We start from the raw sequence: 22680 nt of genomic DNA on the forward strand, positions 1-22680 counted from the left end.
ATACAACAGAGATGTTGAGTCGCAGATAGGCACAACAAAAAGACTGTCACAAATAAAGCTTTCGGCCAGTAATTCCTTTTCATAATATTGTTTCATTCCATCCTATATTTTCCATTGTATGATAGACCTAATAGTTACGTATTTTATATGTGGCATATACATAAATATTTCAAAGTGTTATTTAGGCTGATTATTATCTGTTAGATTCTTTGTTCAGATTGCTATTTTTACTGTATTGATTCTTGTAATGTATGTAGTTTGTGAGAGTGTTACTAATCAAAAGATATGAATAATTTAACTTTTTACTGCAGTATGTCTTAAGTAATACGTATATGAGCTTATTGCCACTGGTGATTATAAAGACTTTTCAGGAATGTAGTTCAGATTGTATGAAACTAATGAATTTGTAAGATAACTAACTGTAAAGTTCACAAGCACTTACATTTTCCATTGCAGATATTGCCTTTGTGTTTGTTGGATACCAGCCTTTGATGTTATACTTTCATTGACCATGTTTTTTGCACAGGATGGCATATTTCATTAATTGGTTAAGCCATTAATTAAGAATTTTGTGTAATTTACTGTAATTTTCAATATGGTGTTTGTACTCATAATTGCATAAAATGGGTTCATAAACATTTCTAAATTTCTGGACCACTCCATATTTCATAAACAATTTTATGCTTAATACTTATAGTCCACCCCAACCAGCAGTTTTTAAAATGATTATGTCGTTTTTAAAATAACAGTTTGTTCACATGACAGTCTTTAAATAGCTGGACATCACCCAAAGTAGGCAACAGTGATGTGTGAATCACCAATTAAAATATGTATATCAGTAGCCACAAAAAGTCTGCAATTCTAGTGCCTAAGAACTTAAAAGTGATTTCTTTAATTCAAATTTGTGTGAATATTTGATGCAATTATGTTGTGGTTGGAAGGAAGATCAGAAAATCATTGTAATTGTAACAAGTGATTGTTGAGCATGGAGACTTTTTTAAGGACTGAACTAGATGAAATAATGCTGTGTAACTTTCCTCAAGGGATTACTGAAAGGCAGTGTGGGGATATCAACATCAATAGTGCTGCTCAGAGGCATAAGCATCACTGGATAGAGAGAGAGAGAGAGTAGGTTGCTAAACAGGAATATCTGTGCAATAAACAAATGCTTCAGTGTGGTGTGAGACTTGTGACTGGGCAGTCATGCATTTGTGTCATTTGATTACAATAAATTATTGTTCAGTCACAACTATCTTGTCTCCATTATTGGACATTTTCTTATGGCCAGTAGGTAAATCCTCCATGACAGTATGTTTTCTGTGAACTGTGGTGTAAATATGAACTATGTTCTTTGCCACACTCAGTCATTTTGTTTTGCAGATTTGGTAATGTTACTATTGATTCTTAGACAGTAACTCTAAAAACTATGCTTCAGTAACATTGTAATTTTTCTGATGGATTCTGCCAAGGGTCCCTTGGTTGTTTGTGAGATCCAGCCTGGTTTATGTACTATTCATCTTACAGGGTTAATAAACTGGTGATTGTCTCAAAAATAGGACATCAAGGATAATAAATATGCGAAAAAGTGAAACCAAAATTGTGGTGTTCTGTACATTATTAAGCAAGCAACATACAGTATTCATTAAGATTTCACAGCTGCTGATGGCATACTACCCAGAAGGCAGACTGGCTTCAGAAATCAAACTGATGAGTCTACAAACAGCAGGGACAACAGCAGCTCAGTGCTTGCCCCTTGTATGACAGTTCCAGCAGAAAGTGTCACAGCTTGTATAAATAATGTGCAAGCTATTTCGTGAAGGATAGTTTATAAGCTCACTGAAAATGATACAAGGTTATTCAGAAATACCTCCAGGGTTTCAGAAGAAAACTGTGCAGAAACTACAAGGGAACCGATGACCTTGAAGTTTGGTCTCTTTCCCGCCCCTTTTAAACCAACCAACCAACCAACCAACCATCCTACAGAAAAATGACACATCAGTAGATAACATCTCTCCAAGTTTTGATTCATAATAAATGCTGTCACATAGTTCTTTGTGCACCACAAGAGGGGGAAGCATGTCAGAACATGTAGAGAAATAATCCACACCAGACTGCCACATCAAATTACTTCATCCCTGCAAGTAGGCAGCCCAATGAACAATTTCGAAAACGAGCTGCTGTTGTAGCTCCTTCCCAGGCAGTTGAATTGCACAAACACCTTGTCATTCACCACATCACAGTTGGTGCCTATGTTGAGCACAAGTAATGAGAGTTAAAAACTTGGAGAGATGCTCTATCCACTTACATGTGTCTGTTTTCTGTATTTCTTGTAGTTTTTGTGCAGTCATTTTCTAAAACTCTGGATGAAACTATGAATAACACTGTAGTAATCATCTACTTAAAAGAGCACACTGGTAAGTTTGGAACACAGTAGATAGTGTAGATCCAGTAGTCAGCATTTGTCTGACTCCACATCACTCATCTAAGTAATGGCAGTGACGTGGAGTTTATGCAACAGTTTGGTCTGTGGAAGAAGTACATTACCATTAATTTATCTGTGTTAATGACAGTTCAGCTCCGTGGCTGTCAATTGAATTACTTGAAGAAATACATCATCCACAAGTGACTTCTTAAGCTGCAAAAAAAAGTGGCTGGTTTTACTGTATTTCTCTTAGTTATCAGAGATGGTTGGAGTGGAGATGTGGCAGAGTGACAGAGTGACAGAATGGAGATATCACATTTGGAAATGCCCATGACTGCTTCGTGAATGAAATGCCAGATTTTTTGGTGTGTCACTGTTGGACTGTCCAATGTTTTTACAAGGAATGGTGAACCACCCATATCTGTCTAACACAGTGCAAAAACTGTGATCTTAAGAAGATCCTTACCAACAAGGAGTAGAGATGAGTGTAGTGCCTTGTCAGTGTCAGTTTGTTACAAACCCAACTGAAATTTCTTCTGCCACTAAATTCTGGTTCGTATCAACCAACTTTCATGTGGATGTTGCAAAGAGAACAGCACACAATGGACATTTGGAGTTAGGTACTCAGGCAGTGGCCATTGCTCATAGCAGTAGGTGAATCTGCTTGTCTTCAATGGGCCATACAACACAGATACTGATCACTAGCTAACTGGAGGCATGAAATGTGGTCCAAAGAGTCACGATGATACATCTATTAAAATTATGTAAGGTATCGAGTGCATCATCAGCCCCATGTAGGGTATAAGCCACAGTGTGTGGAGGGTGAAGCTCAGGCAGGATGTGGTTCTGTGATATCTGAGGTGTTTTTTGTGTCATGTCTTGGGCAAACTCATTCAGATTACTGTGAATATGCACCAACATGTTTATTTCAACATTCTTGGAGATTGTGTGTTGCCTTTTCCTTTATATCTTCAAGATGAGCAGGCTTTGGACAATCCCATCTTCCAAGATGATAACAGACATGTTCACAGGGCTGTACAAATATGTCCCTCATTTGATAAACGCTTGGGCACCCTATTTCATGTCAACTGGATTGCTGAACCAGCTGATCATATTGATACAGAAAATGTCTTGGAGCAATGGGAACTATAAGTAAAATATAACAACTATGTTGTACCTCTATTTGATCTAATCAGTGTGAGTCTTCAGCTGGATATGCATATGCAAAGGAACTTGTGGACTCCTTCATTGCCAAACTGAGGCCATTATCAGAGCTAGAAGTGGTGTTACATGGTATAATGTGATATCTCCTGGGGGTAATTAACTTTATCACTGCTGTGTTTATTTTGGGAGTCGATAAAAAGACAATTTTGACTTAAAATTTGTATATTGTAGTTGTTACTCTGTTATTAAAAAAAAGACCAAACCTACATAAATAACTGCTTGAAGAATTTGTCAATGAAAACCAACAGGAAAAAAATTAAATTTTCAAGACTTGTATCCTTAACTTTGGTATTTTCTGGTTTCTTTGCAAAAGTATGTCAGTTTTTCTAATGACACTGTCATGTAATTTCATGAGCGCAGCACTGCCCCTAATTTCATGCGAGTAATTGGGCTCCTGTGTTTTCTTTTTTTCTGCTGTCTTTGTCTTCATCCATCCACACCTAATAATATTAATAATAATAAGGAAGAAGAACTACAAGGAAAATACTGGCTTCACAAGAAAATGATAAGACTTCTGAAAATTAAGAAATAGCGTTGGAAACAACAGAAAATATACAGAAATAATACAGAAGGTGAGATTGTTATTTTTTTGTCATTTTTATAGAACAGATGGTGACTGGTTAATCAGACAAATCTTCAAGTAGCTATGGCAAAAAAAGTCAACAACAAGCTATCCTCAGTAGGTGAAGATAGATTTATAAAGAAAGAATGTACAAGGAGAAGAAACAGCAAACAGAAAGAAACTTAGTAAATGCATGAAGGCATTCTGGAAGTGAATGAAAAGAAAACAAGATGTAAAGAACAGAAACTGGCATGTGGTCCTCAGATGGTGGTGGTTGTGGTGGTGGTGGCAGTGGTGGAGTAATGTCCAGTGACCTTAGTGGCCAAAGAATGTGACTGATGAATAAAGTTTGCATTGAAACAAATATTTCTGTCCCTGTGATTGTTCACAATATCTTTTGAACTAAACATACATGAAACCCTTTTTCTCACAGCAGTGAGTTTAAACCTAGCTGTTGGTCCTGTAGTTTGTGTACATAAAGATTTCAAAGGCATTGATGGTTTGAGACAGATAGTTGGTGTTGCGTAAAATTTCATATTGGTGTTTTCCTAGCAAGTGGAATGATTTGGAGAACCATCTTTTTTTAATCAAACAAATAAATTCAGAAAAGGGATAATATTCTCATAAAAAATGCTTAAAAATTTCCATTAATATATCCTAATCATTTCTTTGGGATGTACTATGTGTAAAATCTTAATGGCATAAAAAGAATGATATTATCTGGGTGATATGAGTACCAACTTTGGATTCTCTTCATAAAAGAAACAACACTGAGCTTGTGAAAAAAAGAGACTTTGGTTTCTTCTCCTTTCTTACTATTGAGTGAGACAATGAACTTTAATCCAATACAGCAAGCAGGATTCATCATTTCTACATTTATTACAGATTCATCTCAAGGTAGTCGTACAGCAAAGCTTGTTAAAATGTTCTGAAACCTAGAATTAGTTTTTCCGGTGTGAGAGGGAGCATCGATCATTCTGAAGTCCATTAAACTGTAAGTTACTTGAGCAGATGAGAATATAAGCTAAGTCTAGACTACACAATCCTTCTTTCACTGCCTGTGTAGTTCAGGGAAGAATGTGACATTCAGTTGAGAATCAGGCCACATAGAGATGAATGGAAATGACATAGTGGGTGTGTGAGTCAAGAAAGCCTGTATGATTCATACTGTGACCCAATATGTCCTTCATTGCATGCTGTCACAGTGTCATACTGTAGCAGAAAGATGAGTGGTTGGGAGTGAGTGATAAGAAGCTGGAGTCAGTGGAGCCAGCTACTCGAAAATTGCATGGTGCATAGCCAACACATCTCCAAAGATGGCAGTGACCTTTTACACATGGTTTCCTTATCTAGTGGGAAGCTTCACAAGAATATAGTTCTTGCAGTGCACATATACCACTAGGTTCTATTCTGGGGGAATATTTTTTGTTTGCTGATGGGAGACCAGCCCACAATATGTCTTATGATGCCAAATGTGTCATGCGTGTAAATACTTGGGTGCAAATGCCCATGCTGCTATAGCAATACTCTTATCAATACCCTTACTATTAATCAGTGTTAGTAGCTCTTTTCTGATGGTTGCAGTATTTATTGATATTCTAGAAGATTCTGGACATTGGAGTTTTTGTACTGTCACACTGGAATTCCCAAGTCGAAAGGAATGTGCTCCAAGTGGCTAGAGGGAGTCAGACTGTCGGTGGTGAGAGGTAAAGCATAGTGCTCATGCTGCAGCCCATGTGTGTGGATGAAAAGTTAGTTTTAAGGAAGGAATAGTTATAAAGCAATAATAAGTGTTTTGAGACGAGGAGATTTGAGGGCTGGTATTTTTTATTTATTTATTTATTTTTTTGTCATCCTCCGATAGGCTATAAATAAAAGACAAGTTCATAGAAAACAATTATTATATTATTAAACTTTTATACACTTATGGTTACTTTTCAACAATCACTGAAAAGATTGAAACATTTATCATACCTGTGGACAAGTTTTGCAATACTCTCTTCAAAAAATTTTGCCATCAATGATTGCAAATGAGCATTGGCATTGTTTTGAAGATCTTCATTGGTTTGAAAGTGCTGCCCTCCTAGCCATGTCTTCAGTCAGCATTCTTCTTCGTTTGTTTTGAATGACCAAATTTGCATTAGACTTCAGAAATTGTGTTGATCCATGACAATGCTCATCCACTTACTGCTGGCACAACCCAGTGGCTCCTTGAACAATTTCAATGGGACATTTTTTATCATCCACCGTACAGTCCTGACCTGGCACCCAGTGACTTTCACTTTTCCCTGTACTGAACACATGGCTAGGAGGACAGCACTTTCAAACCAACAAAGATCTTCAAAACAATATCAATGCTCATTAGCAATCATTGAAGGCAACATTTTTTGAAGAGGGTATTGCAAAGCTTGTCCACAGGTATGATAAATGTCTCAATATTTTTGAGGATTATGTTGAAAAGAAACCATAAGTGTGCAGAACTTTTGGTAGTAAAATAATTGTTTTCTATGAACTTGTCTTTTATTTATGGCCTATCAGAGCTTGAAAAAAGAAACAAAAAAAAAAAAAACGGCCCTTATAAAAGAGAATTTAAGGAAAGTATTTTTGCGAAAGTAGTTACGAAGTTGTCCCATACATATGTGACCACATTTTAAATCTTAGATACTGGAAGAAATCTCAAACAAACAAGTGTGACGCCACAAAATACACACATAAAAAAAAGTTCTGCATCACGCCAGTCCCAGAACTCCTGAAGATAGACATTGACTGTGGATATTGTATCACAGACACAGTCCCTTTGACTGTTCAGAGATGTCACAAAACCTGCTCAAAGATGTAAACAACCATGCATGAGCAGCGCCTGTTAGATGGAGGGGGTCCTACAGCCAACCAGCTCTAGTCAATTTGCCAGGAAGTAGGTACATGGCTCATGTTGTCTCCACCACACCTAGACAATCAATGCCATGGTTTGATTGCATCCGCATTTTTACTTTGTGCCAGGAAGGGCTCCCAACAAGGGAAGTGTCCAGGTGTCTCGGAGTGAACCAAAGCGATGTTGTTCGGATGTGGAGGAGATGCAGAGAGACAGGAACTGTCAATGACATCCCTCACTCAGGCTGCCCAAGGGCTGCTACTGCGGCAGATGACTGCTACCTAAGAATTGTGGCTCAGAGGAACCCTGACAGCAATGCCACCATGTTGAATAATGCTTTTTGTGCAGCCACAGGACACCATGTTATGACTGAAACTGTGTGCAATAGGCTGTATGATGCACAACTTCACTCCTGAAGTCCATGGCAAAGTCCATCTTTGCAATCATGACACCATGCAGCGTGGTACAGATGGGTCCAAAAACATGCCAAATGGACCGCTCAGATTGGGATCACATTCTCTTCTCTGATGAGTGTCGCATATGCCTTCAACCAGACAGTCATCGGAGACGTGTTTGGAGTCAACCCGGTCAGGCTGAACACCTTAGACACACTGTCCAGTGAGTGCAGCAAAATAGAGATTCCCTGCTGTTTTGGGGTGACATTATGTGGGGCCAACGTTCACCGCTGGTGGTCATGGAAGGTGCCATAATGGCTGTATGATACGTGAATGCCATCCTCTGACCGATAGTGCGATCAAATTGGTGGCATATTGGCGAGGCATTCATCTTCATGGATGACAATTCGTGCCCCCATCATGCACATCTTGTGAATGACTTCCTTAAGGATAATGACATCGCTCAACTAGAGTGGCCAGCATGTTCACCAGACATGAACCCTATCAAACATGCCTGAGATAGATTGAAAAGGGCTTGTTATGGACAACGTGACCCACCAGTCACTCTGAGGGATCTATGCCAAACTGCCATTGAGGAGTGGGACAATCTGCACCAACAGTGCCTTGATGAATTTGTGGATACAGGCATGCATCAATGCAAGAGGATGTGATACTGGGTATTAGAGGTACTGGTGCATACAGCAATCTGAACTACCACCTCTGAAGGTCTCACTGGATGGTGGTACAACAGGCAATGTGTGGTTCTCATCAGCAATAAAAAGGGCAAAAATGATATTTATGTTGATCTGCATTCCAATTTCCTTTACAGGTTCCAGAACTCTTGAACCGAGGTAATGCAAAACTTTTTTTGAGGTGTGTAATTAATATTTTTCCCAGCATGACCTTAATGACAGAAACTGATCTATGTAATTCAGCTCCAAGTGTGTTGTTGAGCTGAGTAAGACTGATTAGGGGCCATATAATTACACTAAGTGCTATAGACAGTGTTTAAAGTGTCTCTTATTATTACTGAACAGTTATTAAATGTAGTTCCCTATAATTATAGGATACAGAGCACAGGTTCATGGTTTTATTGGATAGCCACTTGTGTATTTGATGTAATGAGCACCTTCACTCATTTAGCTGCCAAAGTTTGAGTGAATATTTATGAACAGAACATGTATAAAAATATACTTCCTGACATAGACAGTGAAACACCCAGGAGGTGAGAAAGAAACAAAGTGAGAGAGTGTGTGATATTATTGCAGTGATTACAAAATTGAATCAAATTTACAAAGAACTTGGTGGCATAAGCTCACTTATCAGCATGATTTAGCACCTGTCTGGTCTTGATGCATGCACTGATTTGATTTAGAATAGTGTTATAAAGCAATATTGTCTCATGATGCAAACAACTGGTCTTTTATATGATGATAATGTCAATGGGACAGATTTGAATTAAATCTGGTCCCACTTGTGTTCTATTGAGACAGATCTGATGATCTTGCAGGCCTCAGAAGTTGCTCAGAATTTTGCAGACAGTTCATAGAGGCACGTGCCACATGTGGATGAGCATTGTCAAGTCAAAACATAGCACTACTTCAACACAGCCATTTGTGTTGTGGTGTTAATGGCAGCACACACATGAGATGGTAATTCCTTAGGCTGGCTGCTGCTGGTCTCTGGCCCATGGTACGGGGTGACACAGAATGTTTTGGGGAGTCCATTACTTGTTCTTGGATGGCAAGCAAAGATGTGACGGACTTATGATGCACCTGATGCACAAAACAGTGATCCTTCCTTGTGGTGGTTCGATGTAACTGATGGGTATGTTGACAAGAGTGTGCCTGCCCTCACACTCCTAAGCACTCCAATATCGATCCACTGTCACATCTGAATGCCCCAAAAATCTGGTTATTGCATGATGTGATCTGCCAACCAAATGGAGACCCACAATAAGGTCTCTTTCAAATTCAGTCAGGCACTGATGATGTTTCTTGACATGAAAACTTTGCATCTCCATATTCTTCACAGTGGCCATTCAGTATCTGATGCTGTTCATGATCCTTATATACTCTACCAGGTCTGGTAAACATGAGAAACTCTAAGGCACTCTGGAAGCCATTCTACATGTCACACAGAACTGTAAATCTAACCATTTGCATACCTGCTGATACTGTGTATGTGTATGTGTATGAAGTTACATTGGCATCAAAATGTGTATTCTTGGAGCTTCACTTTTTATTTTGTCAGGCAGTATACATAAGGGGGATTTACATGCTATTGGTTACATTCCTAACAACAACAACATTTCATCTCTCAGTACTAAGGCAAAGAATGGTAGACCTATAGTACCATTATCATCACACTGGTTAACTTGTTTAAGCATTACATTTTGAACACTTATACGTATTCTGTACCACTCACACAGGTACTCCAATTCTTTGAGATTATGTTGACTGTTCCCTTAGCTCCATCCTTCTTCTTCTTTTTCTTCTTCTTCTTCTTCTTCTTCTTCAGCACTACATCCCTTTACGGGCCTTGGCCTCCTCAACAATCTTCCTCCACATCTCTCTGTTCTCAGCTGTTTTCTTCCATCCACAGATTCCCATCTCGGCAAGGTCAGCCAGCAAATTGTCCATCCATCTAGCTCTTGGTCTGTCCTTCATTCTGATGGAATATAGTCTCACATTCATTATTTGTTTGGGCACCCTGTCTTCTGTGATCCTCTCCATATGTCCTAAACAATGTATTGTTTGAGATTTGATAAAATTCACTACATCTTTCCCTTGTATAAGCTCTCGTATTTCATGGTTGTATCTCATTCTCCAACCTTCTGCATCTATCACAGGCCCATAGATTTTTCATAAGATTTTCCTTTCAAATGCCCTTAGGCTGTTACTGTCTGCCTCTATCATTGTCCATGTTTCTGATGAATATGTGGCAACAGGTCGCACAGGGGAATAGTATACTCTCAACTTAGTTGTTCTCATAATTAGAGAGTTCTTTGGTATCTTTAGGTTTGCATAATAGGCTTTGTTTCCTGCTTGTATCCGTTCTCTAATACATTGTCTCGTCCTATTATCACTGGTTAGGAGGACACCTAAATAATGGAAGCATCTAACATCTCTGAAGCATTTATCAGAGATCTTCAGGACCAGTGGTGTTGTTCTAGCTTTAGAATTGGACATAACCATATATTGTGTTTTGCTTTCATTTACAGTATGTCCAGTTCTTCTTCCTTGTGCTTCCATTTGTACATATATTTCCTTAAGTGCTGTTACATTCCTGGTCGCAATGGCAATATCATCTGCATATGCAACACTTCCAGCATTGTTGGGTTTTGTGCCTCATTCCTTTCAATTTCTCTTGCCTCTATGTTCTCTTTCTGTTCCTGTGTACCTCTTGAGGCCTGATCTGAGTTCTTGTTGAGCATATCTTCCAAAATATCTGCCCACTTCTGCAATATTTCTTGTTCATCTCTTATTGTCTCACTGTTTCTGTGTTTGCATGCATTTTGTTTGGGTTGAAAATTTTTTCTCATCTTTCCCATGGCATGATAGAATTTCTTCATTTCATTCTGTTCCTTTAATCCTTCTATCTCTTTAAACTTTGATTTCAGCCATTCCTTTTTATTTTTCTTGCATGTTCTTTGGGCATTGTATCTTAATTCTTTGACACCTACATGTTTCTTCTCATTTCTCTGTGTATCATTCTCAGTCTTGCTGCATTTTTAAATTCTATTACTAGCCTGTGTTTGTCATCAAACCACTCATTTCTAGCATTTCTTCTCATCCCAACTATATCATCTGCTGCCTCTTTCATCGCTTTCTGCATCTTAGTCCATCTCTCTTGGATTCCCATTGTTTCCTTGCTGGCAGTCAGTGCATCTCTAACTTTCCATGTTACTATTGCCAAATATTTTGTCCTTTTTCTTTTCTGAAGTCATGTTTTTTGTGTCTCATCCATCATCTGAGGCTCTTGTTGAGGTTCTGTAATATGTCATTTTTATAGTGTGGGGTTATTGGCCCCACACCCAACCCCCATCTTGGAGGACCTGGATTTCTTTAGGGTTTACTCCACTAAGGAGGTTGGCTTCCCTATGCCTATAGAGCACCCCCCCCCCCCCCCCCTATATTGTGGGACACACTTCATCTGGCTCCTCAGTTGAGGCCAGTCCAGCTTGGGTGACCCTGCCAGTAGATATGCTACAACTGGCATAGCTCTTCACTCATCGAGGCATGCAAACCCTCCTGCCTGGCACTGAAGGTGCCTACTATAAGGCAATGTCCCCAGGAGGAATTAGCTCCATTGTTTAGGTTATACATGGGAAACTTATACCACATTAGCCCAACTGATTTTTAAAACCAACTCCTCTGGCTTACATGCCTGGCCTAGAATCATACTGGGGAGAAGTGGTATTCAAGATCACTTATGCCCATCCTGCACTAGGTTTCCTTTACTTTCCCTGAAGGCTGGCATTGTTCCATTGAATACAATGTGAATTATTTAATTTCCTGTGTTTGTTCAATTGAATGTGTGTATTGTCTCCATTGACTGGATCACTGATAATGTGTTGAACTCTAATGTTGCTTCTTCAATAAAATTCTTCAGGGTATCAGACCGCATCGTCATAATTTTAAATTGCGCCAACGTTTCGGCCAGCGTTGCAGCTAGCCTTCATCAGGGCCTTACGTTAACGTAAGGCCCTGATGAAGGCTAGCTGCAACGCTGGCCGAAACGTTGGCGCAATTTAAAATTATGACGATGCGGTCTGATACCCTGAAGAATTTTATTGAAGAAGACAACGGCCGCGGAAGCCTACGCTTACATCTAATGTTGCTTCTTTCTTTTGATTTGCAATTTCGTGCAATGAGCCGGTATTCTTTTCTCTCTCTATCCTGTCAAATGAGTTGAAACAGCCAAAATTCCCTTTTAGAATCCTTGTTCAATACAACACTTCTTCTTTTTGTAAAGAGTAAATGATACATGAAGCTGGGACACTTAAAATGAGAAAATACGATAGCAGTGCAAAGTTAAATAGGACAAGTAATACACAGAAGCCAATTAAAGTCTGTTATAGCAGACAGTAAAATAACACCCATTTGATGATAATGGTACTTGGAGCTCTGCAGGTTTTGGTGTACTGTAGGATTTGTGGTCTCATTCACCAATTACACTAGCAGTTCACATGAACTCTAAAAACCAGTAGTACAGTCATTTTTTAGTAAAGTAGGGAACCTGCTGACCACAGCAGACTTAGTAGTAGGCACTAACAAATGACTATTGTCTTTCACAGATTAAAAAAAAACTAATAACTTAAAAAAAGAAACTATTTGACTATTTTCAGTATTCATTCATCTTTTCCTAGCTTTTGATCATATCAGAAAGAACAAAGATTTCTGCTTACATACAGGCTACATAATTTCAAACATTAGAGCCTCATGGAGAGCCTTGCTTAGGTACTTTTCTTCATGGAGCACATTAGTACATTTCTTTGTGCTTAATTAGCGCCAAAATTTGCCATCAATAATAACATTTAATATGTTTTTTGCAAGAATTTGTTGTTGGTATTTTGTAGCAGATTAGCTTACCTATCAACAGCTGCATTGCGAACTGCAGTAATGGTGGTAGCTGCAGAGATGGTGGTGACCACCAGTATGGTGGCCACTCAGGGGCTGTAGCTGTGGGTGGCGCTGAGAATGAGAGCTGACCCTCCAAGGTCAAATGTGTTGGTCTGTGCATGTGCACATGTGCACCAGAGGTCCACAGAAGTTAGCATGAAGGCTGCATGTAGCAAAGTGCTTCTACTCCCTCCCCACAAACAAAAGAGAGTATACTTGCTGAGGAATGATGTCTGGGACAGAATCAACATGACAGTAGATGTGAACTTTTCTTACTTTTTTGAAAAAAGAAACCAATATTCCCCCAAAGGAGATCAGTGATTGACATAGCGTCAACTTCCTCTTATTTAAGACAGAATCACAGTACAATGTGACTGTATCTGTAATAAAAGGAAATTCACATTTCTTTTTTTTGACAAACTGATACAATTATAATAAGTGGTATACACTTTTTGTACAGGGTGCCCAAGAAGCTCCTGTAGCCCAGTTGTCCTTGTACTACTGTAGAAATAAGAAGTTGTTTTTGGTGTACCTTCTCTGAAGCTGATGAAATGTATTATTGTCAGTATTGTATTGTTTTGTTTCATTTGTGAAGCCATGGCTAGTGTGAGTAAACCTAGGTACACTGTTGAAGAACAATTAGTGTATCTCATCATTTTCTTAATTTGTTCTTTTTTCGTAAATTACACTGTCTGACCAAAAAAGCAAAGACCCAGAAGGGGAAGAGTAAATGAAAGGAAACATCACAAGTTGAGAGGGTACCAATTTTTGATGTTATTTCAGTGGCTACAATATTGAGCCAAATTTACAAAGAACTTGGCAGTATGACCCCATTTATAAGTATGACATTACCCCCCCCCCCTCCTCCCCCCCCTCCCTGGAGGCATGCACTGATTTGGTTGAGAAGGGTGTTTAGAGCTGTTGTATCCTTTCCTCAGACAAGCTGGTACACAGCTGCTATAACTGGTCCTCAATATCCTGGATACTGGCATAGTTCATGGAGACATGTGATTTGTGTGGGAGAGCATTGTCCTATTGAAAAATGGCATCTCAATATTCTTCAATGGGAGGCAATAAATGAGAATGTAGGATTTCTGTAACATTGAGTTGTACCATAAGAGTTTTCTCAATCACTACCAGCTATAACCAGAAGTCACACCCAATTTCTTCTCACACCATGATGCCAGGAGTAACACCATGGTGCCTCACCAAAACTTTGGAGTAATGGAACCTCTACCAAGGTTGCAAAACACTATGCAATACCATTCATCACCAGTCCTTGCTTCCCAGTCCCAGCTAGGCACCAAACACAGCCATTTGCATTGTGGTGTTAACAGCTGTCTGTGCATGGGATGATAATTTTCTAGTCTTGATGCTGTCAGTCTCCAAAAGATGCTGTGGGATGTTGAATAGAGACCATTATTTGGTTTCAGATGACAAGTGCAGACAGGAAGGGCTTACAAAGTACTTGGTGCACAGTAAGTGGAGTCTCCCTTATGGTCATCAGACATAGTGAAGAAGCAAGCTGAGATCTTTTTACTTCCTCTCTTGTTTTGCCATCTGCCTCCTTAATTTCATTTTTTCATTTTTGATTAATAACCATTAACATACATGAGTGTAATCTGCATTTTCAGAAAAGAGAAAGGTTGACCCTCAATTTTAAAGAATATTGCACCAGATCTAATTTTGTGCTTGGTTTTGTGTATGTCATCAATTTCCTAATTTATTTTGACTATTCCTAGTTAATATCTTTTGTTATAGGGTGAAATCAGTAATTGTTTCATGACTTAGATCCTATTGTTGACTTATAAACAAATATAAATTCTATAATAATTATAAACGTTTGGAAAAAGTAGTACTAGAAGTATTTATTTGGTTCTATTCGAAAAAAAAAAAAAGGGTTAGCAAGGCCAGCCCAGTTTTGTCAAAAGTATTGTTTGTATAACTATATCTGTTAACTCATCATTTAAACAAATAATCTGGCTTAACCCTTGTAGTAGAAGAAACCATTAAGAGGAAGGAATTTTTCTATATATTCAGTTAATGGAATGAGTTATGTTTTAATTGTAATTTCTGTAAATGAAACATCAAACTATGTATAGCTTTAGTACCTATTATTGTGAGGATACAAAAAGGCCCCATCTTTGGTCCTGAGACAGTCAGTCCATGGCCCATTTTGAGATGAGAAACCTGTATTGGTTAGATCAACAACAATGCATCAACTTAACCATGAAATAAGTGTTCCGCAGTCTGGCCCCGGTAGCTGAGTGGTCAGCGCGACGGAATGTCAATCCTAAGGGCCCGGGTTCGATTCCCAGCTGGGCTGGAGATTTTCTCCACTCAGGGACTGGGTGTTGCGTTGTCCTAAGCATCATCATTTCATCCCCATCGATGTGCAAGTCACCGAAGCGGCGTCACATCGAAAGACTTGCACCAGGCGAATGGTCTACCCGACAGGAGGCCCTAGTCACACGACATTAATTAAAGTGTTCCACAGTAGGCCATGTGTTAAAACAATCACAGTGTCTGCTCACTAGAGCCACACAAACCGTATTATTCTGCAAGAACCGTGTGGCTATGTTTTTACTGCTCATAGATGTTCAATGGTAAACTGTTGTAGCAGTATGCCGATGTATGCCTGCAAATTGTTAATGAGGCTTATCAAAAGTTAACCAATAGTGAACTGGCCATATTAATTGTGTAATGTTGGGGGGTTGTGAACACTGAAAGTAAAGAACTGTGAAATGCAACTGTCAGCTACATCATTTGCCATTTACAGTAGTCAGTGTTGAACATCATCTGGCAGCGTGGGTAGTGCCAACAGTAAAATTTGGAGGTGGTGGTGTTATGGTGTGGTTGTGTTTTTCATGGATGGAGCTCGCATCTCTTTTGCATGGCACTATCACAACAGAGGCCTACATTGTTATTTTAAGCACCTTCTTGCTTGCTACTGTCAAAGAGCAATTTGGGGATGGCGATTGCATCTTTCAACTTTCAACATGATTGAGCACCTGTCCATAATGCACAGCCTGTGGTGGAGCGGTTACATGAGAATTACATCCCTGTAATGGACTGGCCTGCATGGAGTCCTGACCTGAATCATATAGAACACCTTTGGGAGGTTTTGGAATGCCAACTTTGTGCCAGTCATCACTGACTGACATGAATACCTCTCCTCAGTGCAGCACTCCATGAAGAATGGGCTGCTATTCCCCAAGAAACCTTCCAGCACCTGATTGAACATATGCCTGCAAGAGTGGAAGCTGTCATCAAGGCTAAGGGTGGGTCAACACCATAATGAATTCAAGCATAACCAATGAAGGGCACCACAAACTTGTAAGTCATTTTCAGCCAGGTGCCCCGATACTTTTGATCACATAGTATATGTTTTTAGTTGCAGCTAAGAGAAGTGAAGTGAAGTGAAGTCCATTGAGGTGTGAGCTTGGTGATGGTGAGAGGAGCTGCTATGAGGCATGAACTTGAGGATGATTGAGATGAGTTCCTGTGAGGTGAGAGATCACGGATAATTGATGTATGCAGATGTCCAAGAACAGTGACATATTTATTAAGTCTAATGAATAAAATACTATCGCATAGTTTCTGGGAGTGTGAGACCACACTGCCTGGTTTACCTGAAAGACAACATTGACGTTGCACTGAAATGTTCTTGACTGGAAGTCTGTCACTTGTATTGAGGTCCAGTGAGATGGCGAGTTCAGGATGATTGAAGTGAAGTCCATTGAGGTGTGAGCTTGGTGATGGTGAGAGGAATTGCTGTGAGGCATGAACTCAAGGATGATTGAGATGAGTTCCTGTGAGGTGAGAGATCACGGATGGGCAAGATGAGGTCCAGCAAGGTGGGACTCAAGGACAGTTTAGATGAAGGCTTGTGCTCGAGGGCAGTTGAGACAAGGTCCGGCAAGGGGGGATTTGAGTGTCAACTCCAACTGATGGGCTTCTAAGTGCAGTTGTCATAAGCTTGGAGTGTGCACTGGTCAAAGAGCGGCTCAGCCAATGCCAGCTGCCCAAATTGGGGTAGTGCCGACAAGTCAGAGAGGCAAATCATCAGGTGTTGGTGACTGATGGGAGAGAGGACCCAACCAATGACACTGGTGTGTGCAATGACAGTTTCTGCAGCTTACGGGTATCAAGCTCGACCGTTGTCAGCTGCTGGTCATGCAAAGGGACTGGCAGTGTGGTAGTAGATGATGGGAAGGAAATCTTGACCAACAGCAGCTGCTGGAAATGCAACAGCCGGTAGGCCATTTATGGCTGATGAGAGACAGGCTCAACTAACAACAGCTGCTGGAGATGTAAAGGAGGCAGCAACAGCCAGTGGGAGGGAAAGCTTGACCAGCGGCAGCTGCCGGGGATGTAATGGCTGAGTGAGGACAGCTGCTGAGTGGAACCATGGGGCAGAATAGGTGTCCATGGTATGCTGAAAACCAGACGGCTGGAGAGCACTGCTGAAGACTCAGTGTCTGCACTATCAGGATTGCAAGATCCTTAAGAAGCACCCAATGGAGGTAGCCTAGGTGTGCCAAGTGTATCACACTCAGACAAAGTGAGACCCACAGCCAGCAGGGAAAGATCCCAGTAGAGTGGTAGGAGAACCAGAGGTGTGGTTGCAATATCAGCGATGAATGGGTAGGAGGGCACTACAAAAGGCAACAGAGCAGTAATCAAGAATCCTTAGGGTTCTGCACAGAGAAGAACGACTGGTGAACAGCAGAGTCAGTGGAATGTGAAGCAATGTCATTAGCAAATGGAAGGGAAGCATCCCTGGATCGTGTATATACAGTGGCCATATGAAATGTAGTGGTGAGCAAGACAGAAAACAAATCTTGAGAAGAGGAAAAAGGTGTGGCCAGAGAAATGGGAGAACTGATGGTCGCTAGTGGCTGAGGCTGCATTAACAGGCCTGGTGGTGGAGGGAGGTGGTGGCAGTGGTGGCGGTGGCTGGGCCAATGGTGGAGGCAGCAGTGGAGGCACAGGTGGCAGCAATTTGTAGTGAATGCAGCACTACTTCAGACAACCCTGCACAGTCTGTAGACTTACTGAAACCCACAAACAGTGTCAGAGGCAGCAGAGAAGAAGTTGTCTCCACAAGCGCCCAGCATGACATCAAACTGGAGTAATAATGCAGTAATTCTAACTGCTGTCTGAACAGCCCCTGCATCAGCTCCTGCTGCAAGTGTTGCTGCTGTTCCTGGAGTTTTAACTGCTCACACCATATCTGAAAAATGCTGAGCCCATGCACTCTGTCTCTAGGCCACAAGTGGCCCATCGGGACCATCCGACCACAATGTCATCCTCACTGAGGATGATGAGCCCATGGTGGCAACAAAATAACTGTGAAGAGAAAAGAAAAAGTATCATAGGCATAAGAAAGTCCAATATCACCACCTTTCTATTTGTGTCTAAGGGGAGCTTCAGTGGATGTACCCAGGTATTCAGGTTTGGCTGAAAGTCAACACTGACATTGGACTAGAATGTTCTTGACTGGAAGTCTTTCATTGTCACTGTAGTTCAGTGAGACTGTGAACTCGAGCATGGTTAAAGTAAAGTCCAATGAGGGATTAGCTCAAGGATGTCAGAGATGATGTCCAGTTAGTCAGAAGCTGAGGCTGAATTCCAACTACTGGGTTGCTAAGCATGACCAGTGTAAGCCCAAAGTGTGCACTGGTTGTAGAGTGGCCAGGTGGCATCCTAAATACCCTCCCAGTGGAAGGATATTGGCACAACACTCAGCAGGCACATGATTTTGTGGAAGAGAAGTGGTGCCAGCATTTACGGCACTATTTATCATGACACACATGACACAATCAGTGTGGCTGATACCACATGGTATGGTGACAGCTGCTGGAGGTTCAGGTAAAAACAGCCCACCTTGCTTGTGTCAGTGCTGGACTCTTTCCATTGATTTCCACGTTGCTAGCAGTCCTGAGTTGACAGAACCTATGGTACACACATACTCGCATATGGCTGGTGACGTGTTGGACATGGCAGCCTGGATATACAATAGCATGTAATTTAGAATCATATGCCAAGTTTTCCTCTTCATACAACATTTTACAGACGTTTATATGTGGCTTCTTGATCACCACCAGGTAACCATATGTATTTGATGTTACATAGGCTTTCTAGCTCTACTATTTGCACTATCCCAATCAGGAACTATTTTATCCGTCACCATAAAATGGGAGCTGCTTGAGGCATCATTTCCTGGCCATGGTTGTGGGATCATTTTATGTGCTGCTGTGGATGCCAGAGCCAGTTTCCTATAGATGGGGGAAAGGGGCTTTGCTCAGTCAGAAGGTGAAGGGTCGGTCTATCTCTTTCATTCTTTAATGGGTGGTGGTGTAGGTGGTGTGGCCTTAGTGAGGCAGTGTTTTCCAACATCCATTCTATAGAGATTGCTGAAGATCAGCTGGAGTATGAAATGGCCAATGGCAATGATTTGGTGAAGGGGTTTGAAGTGTGAGGTATGAAAGTTGAGGGTGCTACAGTGGAGTTCACATTTTAAAGTGTTTAACTTGTAATCTTACCCTCCCACACATCACTATTAATTTTTTTTTTTTTTTTTTTTAGTGTCTTCATTAGTTTCAAAAGCTTCGAGAAGTATAAGATATATAAAAGAGAAACTTCTTACTTATCTTCATTTTCTCTTCTTGTTGCTGGCTGCAAGTCCTGTGTCTAGGGGTACATTCTTGTGGCTGAAATTTTGATTTAACGTTGTGGGTTCCTGATGACTAAATAACTGATGATGATTTACCTGTATATTTCTTGTATTTTATTCTTTGTCACATTATTAAACATCACTTAATATTCCAAATTACATTGTTAGTTCGAGCATATAAATATATCTGTCTCCATCATAGGCATGCCCACTACTCCCTATATTCTGCCAAACTCACAATATTCCAATGAGTTTACAAAACAAAAGAGTTTACAAACTTTCTTGACAAAAGTAGAATCTTTACCACATTATATCATTATCTTATAAATGAATCCAGAAATAAATTTAATAATTTGTGTTAGATTGTGCAATTAATAATACGAATTTTAAGAATGCCAGCCAGAAATTTCGTAATTTCAAATATTTTTAAAAGAAGAGTAATTTTAACTTTATGTGCAGAGTGCTAACAAATTAATTTCTTTTTATACATTTTAGCCTGAAATATAATCCTTCATATACAAAATCAAATGAAATTCTTTCAGTGAAACTGCTGAGAATGTTCACCTGTACCAGATTCGAGATTAATCTTGGTATCGGCTACTTCCATAAAAAAAAAAGGTTATGTTTGAAAAGGGTATCCCATAACAATATCACCCCTCAAAAAATTTGCAAACAGTATGTTTACAATATTTTCAGACTATAATGTTTGCCAAACGGTTTACAAAGTGATGCACAGGACAACAGATGGATGTATAGAAGTATCTGATGCATAACATATTACAGAAAACATAATCTAAACATATATCAGGATATGGAATTTAGATTTTTAGATCTGTGGAACACACTGTCACAAGACAAATAATGCAAGGTCAAAACTACAACATTACACTACTAAACTGTAGAAATAAATTACAGAGGCAACATTAATTACTAGAATTATAAATTGTAAGTTCACATCCATACAATCAAACCTTCAAAATCTTCAAAAGAGAAGAGAAAAATTTCAGAGCCTAAGTGTATGATGAGTGAGCCAACTCGAAAAACTCACAGCAATGGGCACAGACCAGAAGAATATACTCAACCACAAGCAGGAATCAGTCAGTCACATAAATTGTAGTATTCAAGGATATGTTGACTCATGAAGGAACAAAATAACAGAAAAATATTAGGGCCTAAGCTTACTGTGTGGGGATCAATCCATGAATCCAAACCACACTGGGTATAAACCAGCAAAAAAAAGTTTTGACACAACAAAACAAATAAAGTTCACAGTCATATCAATAGGTTCAATTATATGCAAAGAGTAGTTGTAAGAAGTATCTACCCTCAATAATAGGTTGTATGCTCTTCTTGAGTACGCACACACACACACACACACACACACACACACACACACACACACACACACACACACACACACACAGAGTCACAATGACCAGGGGTACCCGAAACACAGTTAATCATGAGTTTGTCCACAACTCAAGTTCCAAAAGATACAATATTGCAATACTCATGATAAATTCAGGTAAACATAGTCATAAATAGCTTTGAATGATGACACAAATCAGTAGCTTGAGAACTAAAATCAGTGCATGAAAGCAGACATGTATACATCTCATTATATTGTCTATACTGGCAAATTTCTTCTGCACTATTTGCCAATTGTTCATACAAACTAACCTATGTACACAAAGACCTTGAAGATTCACTTACAAATGATAAAAAATAAAATAAAATACATACTGATTTAACATTATATAGTGTATTGGAAAGTCAATCCACCTACTTTAAAAAAAAAGCCATGCATTTATGCAGAATAACACTACCTTTGGCAGTCTTAGGTAACAATTCACAAATATTAGACACAACACAGATGCAGTTGACAGATGCTTGAGTATGTTACCCAGCACCCACAGTCTCTTGCAAGTTGACTGGTCCAGCAGGGTACAGCCATCCAGAAGAGTGGAGAGTGGATCCACCCACATCTTTCAGTTTCCTCCTTAGGATTCTCGTCACATGCTCCAATAGACAGGTAACTTCTTGTCTAGCATTCACAGCAGATCCTGAAACATTGTTTTTTGTAATAAATATGCTGTTGAAAACTCCCTTTCACATCACACGAGTTATGTTTCCCTTAGTAACTTCTCAAAGTCAGTTATATGAGATTTATGTCAGATGAAATTAAAAAGTGTTTACATATGAAACATTAATAAATTGAGTCAAATGCAATAAAAAAATCTACTATTAAGGTATTACACACAGATATGCTCAGATACTATTCCTAATTTTTGGAGTATAAATTATGAACATTGCCCCATTTCAAATTGCAAAAAGTTCTACTCATTTAGTCTCTTGGCATATATGACTGAAATATGCCATTGTAAAACCATTGCATAAAAAGGGGGATACGTTGGATGTCAACAACTACCACCCAATCTCTCTTCTGACAGCTCTATCAAAAATTTTTGAGAAAGTAATGTATTCAAGAGTAGCCTCCCATATTTGTAAAAATAAAGTACTAACAAAATGTCAGTTTGGTTTTCAGAAAGGCTTTTCAACAGAAAATGCTATACACACTTTCACTGATCAACTATCAAATGCTCTGAATAACCGGACATCACCCATTTGTATTTTTTGTGATCTCTAAATGGCCTTTGATTGTATAAATCATGGAATTCTTTTAGATAAGCTAAATCATTATGGTTTGAGTGGGGCAGTGCACAAATGGTTTAATTCATACTTAACTGGAAGAATGCAGAAAGTTGAAATAAGTGGTTCATGTAATGTTAAAACAACAGCTGATTCCTCAAACTGGGGGAGGGGGGGGGGGGGGGGGCTATCAAGTACGGGGTCCCACAGGGTTTGGTCTTAGGTCCTTTACTGTTCTTGATATACATTAATG

The sequence above is a fragment of the Schistocerca serialis genome, chromosome 2, assembly GCF_023864345.2.
Source record: "Schistocerca serialis cubense isolate TAMUIC-IGC-003099 chromosome 2, iqSchSeri2.2, whole genome shotgun sequence".
Classification (NCBI taxonomy): Eukaryota; Metazoa; Arthropoda; class Insecta; order Orthoptera; family Acrididae; genus Schistocerca; species Schistocerca serialis.